The sequence below is a fragment of the Chiloscyllium plagiosum genome, unplaced genomic scaffold, assembly GCF_037043375.1.
Source record: "Chiloscyllium plagiosum isolate Xiang-an unplaced genomic scaffold, Cpla_swu_hap1 HiC_scaffold_3, whole genome shotgun sequence".
Classification (NCBI taxonomy): Eukaryota; Metazoa; Chordata; class Chondrichthyes; order Orectolobiformes; family Hemiscylliidae; genus Chiloscyllium; species Chiloscyllium plagiosum.
In genome coordinates this window covers 66,794,178-66,806,229 of record NW_028270141.1, presented here as the reverse complement: position 1 = coordinate 66,806,229, position 12,052 = coordinate 66,794,178, and the positions used below count along the sequence as shown (strand labels likewise).

At 40.0% G+C, this 12,052-nt stretch overlaps 1 protein-coding gene across 3 annotated transcripts in view; it reads right to left on the bottom strand.

Moving 5' to 3' along the window:
* eva1aa (eva-1 homolog A, regulator of programmed cell death a) overlaps positions 1-12,052 on the bottom strand; it is a 374,680-nt gene that overhangs the window by 185,925 nt on the left and 176,703 nt on the right. The window lies entirely within an intron of this gene.

The window sequence follows — 12,052 nt, the reverse complement described above, 5'->3', positions numbered from 1 at the left end:
AATAACAGCATGCTAGAATTAGCCATGGAGAAGGAAATATGATCAATAAATAGCTTTCATTTTCACAGCTTCTGCATAGTCACTAGCCTCGAGATCAATACTGGGGTTGTCCAGTAACTAGGGAACTGTAACAAGCAACTTGGTTCTGGGAGGCCAATAGAAAATATACAGCTTGCTGCTTATTTAAGCACACAATAATCTCACGATATCAGGATTAATAAATATGTTTCCCCACAAGTTATCTACCGCTGAATCACATTTAATAATGTTTTTGTCTTTATCGCCTGAATAGGAATAGAGCTTAGCAGCTCACACACCCGTTAAAAAAATACTCATGATAGTCATTTCATTTGATCAATAAAAATTTGGTGGGTACCTGAACTTTCCAGGAATAGGTTCCAATTGTGCATCCTCTCAGCAGCGAGGAACAAAATTTACCCAGCATTTATTTAAACAGTCCTTGAGCTTCCTGAGTAAATTTGCACATCTCATTACTAATAAACAGTTAATGAACGAGAGGAAGTTGGCCTAGATTCCATGGCCTATGACTGGGCATATTTTCAGTGGGGTGAGGGCACACTCAAAACATTGAGCATCCAGTTCACATCTTTCCAACCAACTGTAACCTATTCCTACAAGTGAGGAATACTTCCATTAGGATGCCCAAACATTAGCACATTGATGTCCTCAAATAGTCAATTAACTGGAAATTAATGAATCACAATTTGTTCCAATTCATAAAACACTGGGAAGTGGCAGGCAATACAAAGTGGAAAGACTAATTTTAAAAGTTTTCTTTTGAAAAGGAGTGATTATGCAAATGAGGAGCAAACCACTCCACAGAGGTAACATCTTTTTCCATTGGCATTCTATGTCTAACATTCTATGTCTAGCATCAAAAATCCATATGCTTCTCCCTAGGGTCAGCAGCTCTAAGCCTTTCCCGCCCTGGGCTTAGTTCATTCCAGTAATCAACTTCTCTGTGGAGATGCCTCCAGTCTTGTAGCTTCCATTAGAGTGCTGGCATTGCTGGAGTTACAAAACAATCAGTTTGAATCCCCTCCCCCACCACCACTTCTGGTAAAATACAGTCTCATATATTAAAATGGTCAGGAATCCTCCATTCAAATCAGATTGAGAATTTGTATAAAAAGTGTAATTCTCCCAACATTAAATTGTAAATGTCATTTCTTAGATTGCATTCTAGTTTGTGAACATAGTGCTAGGAAAGTTGAGTACTCAAAATATACTGTAGTTTCAATTGTCGGTTTATTTTTCTTATTTTGCAAGATTATAAGGAGAATTTCCCTTCCTTTGTGTTTCCTGATTTAATCACATGGTTATTTTTGAGGGGTTTTTCTTTTTTTTAAGAAATCATTGCTCCCCTGGGTCCACTGATCTTCTTAAAAACATTTTTCATGTTGTTGCCCCAAAACCCAATGCCTTTCAGCTGACTGTGTAGCTAAATATAATTGCGCGAGAGTAACATTTCTCATCATGATAATGTGGATTAGGGAGAGAGTTGGATTAGGTTTTAGTACTGAGCGGAGTTTGAAGTTACAAATTGGATTAACATTGCAAAAAAAGTGTTAGCTAGAGTTGAACTAAACATAAGAACTGATTTGAAGGCCAGAGTTCAACATATGGTTGAAGTTGGATTAAGGGTTGTATTTGAGATAAGTAATACATTGAGGATGAGGGTAACGTTTAGGAGTGACTTTGTTTCATTCAAGGGGAGTGTTATTTCAACTTGGAGATTTATGTATATATCAACTGTTGGAGCAGAAGCATTTTGTTGATGGGGTGACAATATATTTCTTGAGACTGGGTTTGCTACTGATACAATGGCTTTCTTGCTGCCATTGCTGAATGAGGAGTTTAAAAGTCCTGGATACAAATAAATAGAATTTACTTTCAATACAGATATCATTCTATAGTAAATTCAGTATGACTGGATCTTTCATTGAAACTTTAAAGTTCCAATATCTATTATTCATATACATGATTCTGTAGAATCATTTCAATATCAGAGGTATTGTGCTGTGTGGCACACAATGCAATTTTAAAGTGACAGTACATCAACTTGTGATGGCAAAATCTAGCTACCTGGTTCCCATGAAACAATTGAACACTTTTCAACTTTTTCTATATGGCTGCACTTTTTTTAAAAAGAAAGGATTAAACATATCTATTCCTCAATAACATCCACACATACATTCACCAAGTTGAGTTTTATGTTTACAACGCCTCATTAGTGTTGCAATATCTCTGAGACATAGGCTCGGTATCAAGTTCATGGGGGGTGTCTGGTGGAGATAAAAGTAGAAAGGTTTCAGACATGCCAGAGGCAGGAGGAGTGGGTGATTTGGGGTGGAGGGTAAGCATCAAATTTCATTAAGTTTAATTACCAGTCATTGGTGTCAGTCATATTTACTTTATTTTGTAGTATTTTTGCTCGAAAGCTTTTTTCAAGCAATTTCCATTGTCTACTTTAAATTTTTCACAGTGTATGTTTTAAGAAAAAAAGAGACTATGTTTGTGAATTGTGCAATGTAAATACACTCTTTGTAGCTTTTTTAATCCAATTTTGTGAAGTTCGGAAAATTAATTTAGGCAGGGAAAAGAAAAAACAGGAAGATTAAAGTCAAAGACAGAGGATGAAAATGACATAAGGGGAAGAAGTAGACACATTGATATTAGCATGTCGATAAAAAATCAATTGAATTTCTAAGCCAACTAATTATATGCCTATGTTTTGCTGACTGTTGGAAAACTAATCAATAATTTTTGCTGCTGGATAACAGAAATGCTCATTGCCAAGACTCATGAGACAGATAAAGTGAGAACAGGGCAAGTTTTAACATCTATCCTCATTCTGTTTTGATTTCCTGTCAGAGGAACACAGATCAGAATGAAGGGGAGGGTAAAACAGAGCAGGAAGAAGCTGGCTGATGGCAAGAGATTCTAATCACACACCATTATGAAAAACTTAAGATCTTCAGGAGAAAGAAGACGATATAAATAGGGGAAAAAAAATCAAAAGAAGAAAGATAAAGGAAAGGCAACACAAAAAATCAGATCAGTTAGAAAAAGTGATCATATTACCTGATTCACACATTGGATTTCATGGCAGAGACCTACGTCATCTCTCTTTGGAAAGTCTCACCAAATTAGATGAAACTAAGACTTACTGGGCAGTCGTGGGCCTTCCCTGGGTTCAAGGATCCCAGGAAAGGTCCTATTTTCCAGGCGTTGTCAATAAATCTATAAAACTGTCCAACCAGTTGCTGGTTCCCAGGCCATGGATGAGTGATGACAGGAGACAGATCACTACAGGAAGAAGGTTATGGGGTAACTGGGCTTGCAGCAAGTGTTGTGATACCTCTCAACAGGCCTTCCCTTCCTTTACAAAGTGCCTTTGAACAAAGTACCCCTGGAATGGATACCACATGGTTTGCTTGTCATGCTCCCAGGAGAAAGTGAGGACTGCAGAGACTGGAGATCAGAGCTGAAAAATGTGTTGCTGGAAAAGCGCAGCAGGTCAGGCAGCATCAAAGGAGCAGGAGAATCGACGTTTCGGGCATAAGCTCTTCTTCTGGAAAGAAGCCCTGAAGAAGGGCTTATGCCCGTAACGTCGATTCTCCTGCTCCTTTGATGCTGCCTTGTCATGCTCCCAGTGTAGCATTTATTAAATCCCCACTGAAGATCATCAATCAGTAACACTACAGGAAGGGCCTTCCATCACCTGACTTAACTTAGGGTAGAAAGAAGAAAGCAAAAGGGTCCTCACCCACCACTCTCCTCCCTATTAAATGACTCCAACCAATCTTGCAACAAAGGGAGGCCATTAAATTCTCCCCATTGTGTATAATGCCACAGGGTATCAACTAATATTTAATATTAGCCCCAAGGGATTTAAACAAAAAAGCTTCCCAATATTTCATACAGATTATCTTCTCTATGCAGATGGTGTGAAGTGTTGTTAGCCAAAATAAAAGTGATGAATGCTAGGCATTCCTACACTTGATCTGCAGTCTGGACCTGACAGCATGGATTATCACTGACAGACAAGGCGTTAAATTGATGTGCACTGCCTGCAGCTAGGAACAAGCTGGCTGAGTAAAATATTATTGTCAAACTTGAGAGGTTTCTTCAAATTGTGTCACTTCCTTGTTCAGTAAAACAAAAACAAATAAAACCTTCACTTTGATTACCACAGAATCATGCTTGACTGCACAAATCTATGATTAAGAACATAAGACAGAAATGACCAAAGAACGTCTTTATCTAGTGAGGTTCAATTTATATCAATCAGCACCTTACATTTCTACTCCTTTATCAATTGTTTTCATTACACTGGCTAGAGTTACTGTCGAAAATCCACCATCACCACTTTTAATGGATATAGCAGGACTTTGCTCTAGTGAACACAGAAATAACAAAGTATTCTCCAATCTGTTAAAACAAATATAAATTCAGCTTCTGTACTTAGTCTTTCAGTACTCCAAACACCTGTTTAGAATATCTAAGACAATCATTTTAATGCCTTCGACTAAAAGGTCATGAATTATCAGGTATTGTTGTTTTACAACAAAGAGAACAAAGGAAATTTACAGCCCAGGAACAGGCCCTTAGGCCGTCCAAGCTGAGCTGATTCAAATCCACTGTCTAAACCTACCACCCAGTTCCTAAGGATCTGTATCCCTCTCCTCCCCAGCTACTCATGCATCTGTCCAGACGCACCTTAAAACAAATCTACTGTGCTTGCCTCTACTACGTCTGCTGGCAACGCGCTCCAGACACCTACTACCCTCTGTGCAAAGTACTTTCCACGTGTATCCCCCTTAACTTTTCACCTCTCATCTTCAACGAGTGATCTCTCGTTATTGAATCCCTCACCCTGGGAAAACGTTTGTCTCTATCCACCCTGTCCATACCCTTCATGATTTTGTAGACCTCAATCAGGTCCCCGTCAATCTCCTTTCTTCTAATGAAAACAATCCTAACTTACTCAATCTCTTTTCATAGCTCGCACCTTCCATACCAGGCAACATCCTTGTAAACCTCTGCACCCTCTCCGGAGTGTCCACATCCTTTTGGTAATGTGGCAACCTGAACTGTGCACAGTATTCTAAGTGCGGCCGGACTAAAGTCTTGTGCAATTTTCACATGACCTGCCAGCTCTTGCATTCAATACCCCATCCGATAAAGGGAAGCATACCATTTAGTGGGCGGCACGGTGGCACAGTGGTTAGCACTGCTGCCTCACAGCGCCTGAGACCCGGGTTCAATTCCCGCCTCAGGCGACTGACTGTGTGGAGTTTGCACGTTCTCCCCGTGTCTGCGTGGGTTTCCTCCGGGTGCTCCGGTTTCCTCCCACAGTCACAAAAGATGTGCAGGGTCAGGTGAATTGGCCATGCTAAATTGCCCGTAGTGTTAGGTAAAGGGTAAATGTAGGGGTATGGGTGGGTTTCGCTTCGGCGGGTCGGTGTGGACTTGTTGGGCCGAAGGGCCTGTTTCCATACTGTAATCTAATCTAATCTAATCTAATCTAATCTACCATATGCCTTCTTGACCACTCTATCCACCTGTGTAGCCACCTTCAGGGTACAATGGACCTGAACTCCCAGATCTCTCTGCTCATCAACTTTTCCCAAGGCTCTTCCATTTACAGTATAGTTCGCTCTAGAATTAGGCTTCCCAAAATGCATCACCTCACATTTGCCTGGATCAATCTCCATCTGCCACTTCTCCGCCCAACTCTCCAGTCTATCTATATTCTCCTGTAGTCTTTGACAGTCCCCTATGCTTTCTGCTACTCCACCCATCTTCGAGTCATCTGCAAACGTACTGATAAGACCAATGCCCTCTTTCAGATCATTTATGTATATCACAAACAGATTTTATCCCTCAGTACCTTCGTCAGCAACTTTGCCACCACTGACATCAGGCTCACTGGTCTGTAGTTACCTGGAATATCCCTACTACCCTTTTTGTACAGGGAGACAACATGAGCAACCCTCCAGTCCTACAGCACTTCACCTGTGTTTAAGATTGCAACAGCGATATCTGTCAGGGCCCCAGCTATTTCCTCTCTCGCCTCCCTCAGCAACCTGGGATAGATCCCATCCACTCCTGGGGATTTGTCCACCTTAATATCCTTAAGCCTATCCAACATATCTTTCCTCCTTATGTCAATGTGATCCAGGGTAAACAAACTTATATCTCTAATCTCAACATTCATCATGTCCCTCTCCTCAGTGAACACTGATGCAAAGTAATCATTCAGGTTCAACACACAACCTTTCTTCCTTATCCTTTAATGGACTAACCCTTTCTCTTGTTACCTTCTTGCATCTTATGAATAAAAGGCTTTTGGATTCTCTTTAATTCGCTCGCTAAAGCTATTTCATGACCCCTTTTAGCCTGCTTGATTCCTCGTTTAAGATTGGTCTTACTCTCCCAATATTCCTCCAAGGCCCGTTCTATTCTTAGCTGCCTGGACCTTATGTTCGATTCCCTTTTCCTGTTGGCTAGTCGCACGATTTCTTCTCATCCACGGTTCATGAATCTTGCCTTTCCTATCCCTTGTTTTCAAAGGGACATGCCCATCCTGCACTATCTTTGAAAGCCTCCCACATATCAAATGTGAATTTCCCTTCAAATAGCTGCTCCCAATCCACATTTCCCAGCTCCCACCTAATTTTGATATAATTGGCCTTGACCCAGTTTAGTACTCTTCCCTTAGGGCCCCACTCATTTTTGTCTACAAGTATTCTAAAACTTACAGAATTGTGGTCACTGTTCCCAAAGAAATTCTCCACTGCAACTTCTACCACCTGGCCCGGCTCATTCCCCAACACTAGGTCCAGTATGGCCTTTTTCCTCATCGGACTATTGACATACTGCTCTAGAAAACTTTCCTGGATGCTACTTACAAATTTTGCCCAATTCAGACCTCTGACACTAAGTGTATCCCAGTCAATGTTGGGAAAATTAAAATCTTTCAACACCACCACTCTGTTGCCTCTACATTTTTCCATAATCTGTTTACCTATTTTTTCTTCTACCTGTCACTCACTGTTGGGAGGCTGGTCGAATAGCCCCAACAATGTAACTGCACCCTTCTTATTTCTCAGCGCTTTACCCATAATGCTTCACTGCTCAAGCCCTCCATAGTGTCCTCCTTTAGCACAGCCGTGATATCATCCCTGACCAGCAATGAAAGTCCTCCCCACCTTTTACTTCCCTCCCTATCCATTCTGAAGCATCTATATCCTGGAACATTTAGTTGCTAACCACGCCCTTCCTTCAACCAAGTCTCTGTGATCGCAATAACGTCATATTCCCAGGCACCAATTCAAGCCCTAAGTTCATCTGCCTTACCCACTATACTCCTTGCATTAAAGTATATGCACTGCAGGGTGCCAGTTCTTTTGCATTTGTCTGGTCTCTGCCTACTCATCCTCTTCGTAATGCTAACTTCATGATTCTTGCAGTCTGTAGTTTCCAGCTCACTGTCTACTAGTCTTCTCTTCTGGTTCCCAGCCCCCTGCCACATTGGTTTAAAAAGTCCCCAAAAGCAGTAGCAAAAACTTCCCGAAGGACATTAGTTCCAGTCTGGTTCAGGTGTAAACCATCCAATCCCACCTTCCCCAGAACCAGTCCCAGTGTCCCACAAATCTGAACCCCTCCCTCCTACACCATCCCTCAAACCAAGTGTTCCTATTAATAAGATAAAGTATTGCATTTGCAGAGATAACAACAAAATGAAACTTCACACAATCTCTACAGTGATTTTGAAAAAGATTTCTGACTTTTCTGCCTGCGAAAGTTCGGCAGAATTGATACCACTACCACCATCCCCTCTCCATTCTCAAACCCTCAATGCAGGCTGTTCTAAATCCTCAAAGGTGGCATTATTTACAAAGCCAGGGAAAGTTGCTAACATCTGCAAGGACACATTAGCAGCACTTTCCAAATCTGCATACAAGCCCACTGTCTCCCTACCTTTGGTCCCAATAAGCCCAATCGGTCTAAAGAAAAACAACAATTGGAACCTTCGCCTTCAGAAAGAATAACTTAGCCTAGAGATCGCCTCTGAAATCAACTAGCTTAGTTCAGACAAAGTTTAGAACCTTTTTAAAAGCCTCAGTGGACTTAAATTGTCATCATATTCCTACTTTGGTGCTTGAGGTCTTTCAAGAACATAAAGGCAGAATTCCTGGAGTAGCTTGGAACTCGAGCAGACCTTCCTCCTACATGGCGGATGGGGTGCAAAATGCACCCAGGGCTTCCTTCCAGTGGAATGTTTAAATATTGCATGGTGTAAAATCCTAGGTAACTCCTTTCCCTTCTGCACAAAAATCATGCCATCATTTTGGGACATAGTCTTTAGAGGAATATTACTATATAATTTTCAAAAGTAACTTTATGGCAAGGATCTCAGCAAATCTGCATAGTTTTTACAATGTAATCTTTGGCTTTTAATATATTAGTCCAAAAGGATAATCCCTACCGACAGGATGAACACAGAACTCTTAAGCAGAAGATAAAGAGGAAGTTTATTTTTGGTAATCTATGGTGGGTGTTGCATTTTTAAGTTATGCTTGAAGGATCAGTCTTTTGGTCTTCTTGACTAGATTGGCCTGCATTTAACTATGAGGGATATTCTTCAGAGTTGCATTGCCTGAGGATTTTTATTTGTCCCAGACTCAAAGTGTTATGCTTCATCCTACTTTTTCTTCCTGACATCTTTTATCAACAGTTGAATGTAAGCCCTTGGCACAATACTAATGAGCTTTATCCAGAACATGTTATAAGCTTATTGCCTCTGGTAAGGCACTAATCACTATTTTGTTCTATCTTCAGAACGGGAGTTAGATGTTGCCAACTCTTTTACTGTGAAGCATTGGAAAGGTGGAGAGTTTAGTATTAAAGAATTACTCCATAACACATTTTAAAAATTGGATGTCTTGCTGTAGCAAATCATTACAAACATGATTTAAAAACTGAAAAAAAATACTGTGCAACTTGTGTTTTAGGCAAGGGAAACATATCTTGGATTTTTTTCAAGAATTAGATTAATATATTGCTGATTGTATCACTAGCCATGTATTACACAACACATATTTATAAAGTTCTCTCTTTACAATTTCTCTTAAAAATCTATTTGCTCATTGGCCTTTATTTTTAATTATTTATTCTTTCATGGGTTTGAGCATTGTTAACATTTACTGCAAATCCCTAATTTCTGACTGGCTTGTTAGGGCATTTCAGAGGGCAATTACAAGTCAATCATGTTGTTTTGCGCCTGGGGATTCACATGGACACCAGACCAAGTAGAAATGGCAGATTCCTTTCCTAAAGAATGTTAGTGGAAAAATTATTTTTTTTTTACAACTATCAGTGGCACTTTCAAGACCACTAGTACAGTGACAGCTTTCAACTGTATTTACTGAATTTAAATTTCACCAGACACCAAGTGAAATTTGAACCCATGGCATCAGTCTGGGCTTCTGGATTATAAAATCAGTGACATTATCACTACATAATCAACTCCCCAGTTTGAGTGCCTGTGTAGCTGTTGATACCTACACCTCCAGATATAAAAGCTGACTTTTATGCATTTCCTCTAATAACGGTTTCATTGATAAATTTGGAGTATTGCATGTAGAGTAATGATATTGACAGTGAAATTAAATGGGTTCATGAATACCTACAAAATAAAATGTAAAACAAAGCTTCATTCTGTTTATTATTTAGCTCAACAAAACATAATTTATTCAAAATGCACATAGTATTTGGGATGCAACAACAGATTTCATTAAATGGTGCTGGTGGGGAGTCCATCGACTACTGAATGCATATACAGCTGTGTACTGTTCAAGAGAGGACACTGATAGATGGTTGAGGTCCAGCGTACGCCAACTGGTATCAAATCATAATTACACAGTGATTGACATCATAGTAAACCTACTCTGGGTGCTTCAAATGAATGTACTAAAATCCTCAACCAAATGGCATCTCACTGCAGCTACTGATTTGGACCCAAAATGTTCGAGAATCAAAATAATTGAACTTTGCAACCTGGATATATTTTTATTTTATCCCTTCCTGCATTTTCTCTTTGCATTGTTGTGTCATTAAAAACAATTTTTTTCTCCCTTCTTATGCAACGTTTATTCCTATAAATGACATTGAGATTCCTATAGAACCATGTGCTACAAAATCCATCTTATTGGCAGCCTCATGAATAGAAGCCAAGCCACCTGCTCACCATGTATGCTTGACACTGAAAAAGTGAAATATCAAAACACTATCCTGCTTGATAACGTGAAAAATCACACAACACCAGGTTATAGTCCAGGTTATTGTGACAACACCAGGTTATTGTGACAATCACCTGATGAAGGAGCGTCGCTTCGAAAGCTAATGTGCTTTCAATTAAACCTGTTGGACTATAACCTGGTGTTGCGTGATTTTTAACTTTGTACACCCCGGTCCAACACTGGCACTGAATCATGACTGCTTGATAACAGATACCATGACCAAATCATCACTTGATGCATATTGGGAAAACCTATGAAAGAGCCTACATACACTATTTTTGGCCTTGAGGAGTACCTATTCCTCAGATTACCCTGGAAGCGGGCAAGTGTCCCAAAGATTTGTACATGTGTAGCTAGCTGTCTCATGCTTTTAAAATACAGTAAATCCACGAGTAGATTTCTCTACAAACAAAATACTGCCATCAAGTCTAAAACACTTATTTCCTTGTACACAAATGAGCAATGCGATATAAGATTTTCAGTGCTGACTTGATGCCATGTATGTAGGCCATACAGTGACTGGCAGATGTTTCAGACAATACATCCTGTTGACCAATTGCAGAGGACAGATTGATGATTGTGCTCAACTAGCCCATGCTTTCAAGACTTGAATCGACAATTAGATATGATTCTCCTAAAGGAAATGTATTAAATAATCCAAATTGTGCTAGGAATTACAATATAAACCAATTTATGATCATTACCTGAGCCCACAGTATAATATATTTGTACATGCTAGAATCTACAAATATTCAGGACATTGTCTCATGTACACAACAGGAATTTGTGCATATATTGTACATATTTCTTTCAAACAAAAGAAAAAGGAGTCATGGTCACAGCCAAACTCTGCTATAACCTCATGGCAAAGCCCTGATCAATCAGAATCTGACTGTCTGATCTGCAAATTACGATTGATAGTTTACTGTTTTGCTGCATCTCCATGTCAATTATGGTCCTTTCAATGAGCTCTTTTTTCTCATTCTGTAGAAAATAATCTCTTTCATCCAAGTCTATTTTTAGTGTACTAATTCTGATGAGTGCAAGACAAAAAGCTTCATCTTCTAGTCTGCTTTTAGCAATCTTAAATATTCATTCCCTCCACCACCATTGCAAAGTGGTGCACAGTATTTATTATATAGAAGAGATACACTGCAGTTGCACATCAAGATTCCTTCAACAACAATTCTCAAACTAGCAACTGAGAAGAAAGAAGGCAGCAGATACAGCAGAGTACTGCTACCTGTTAGTTCCCCGAAGCCACATAGAATTTTCACGACATCGCCATTCATTCACAGTCACTGAGTCAAAATTGTGGGAATCCTGACTTACAGCTCTGAATTAGTAGTTTTACCACACAGAATGCAGCAGTTCAAGGAGATGGGTCAATATCATATTCTCATGGGACGGACAGGAAGTGGTGGCTAAGGTAGAGACCAGGGAACAGGAGAATCGACGTTTCGGGCATAAGCCCTTCTTCAGGGCTTATGCCCGAAACGTCGATTCTCCTGTTCCCTGGAAAAGCAACACATTTTCAGGCATAAGCCCTTCTTCAGGGCTTATGCCTGAAAATGTGTTGCTTTTCCAGCAACACATTTTCTGCTCTGATCTCCAGCATCTGCAGACCTCACTTTCTCCCCAGCTAAGGTAGAGAAACTTACATCCTTAGAAAGAATAAAAAGTCTAGTGCAAGTCCTCCCTGCTGCCCAATGTATGTTCAC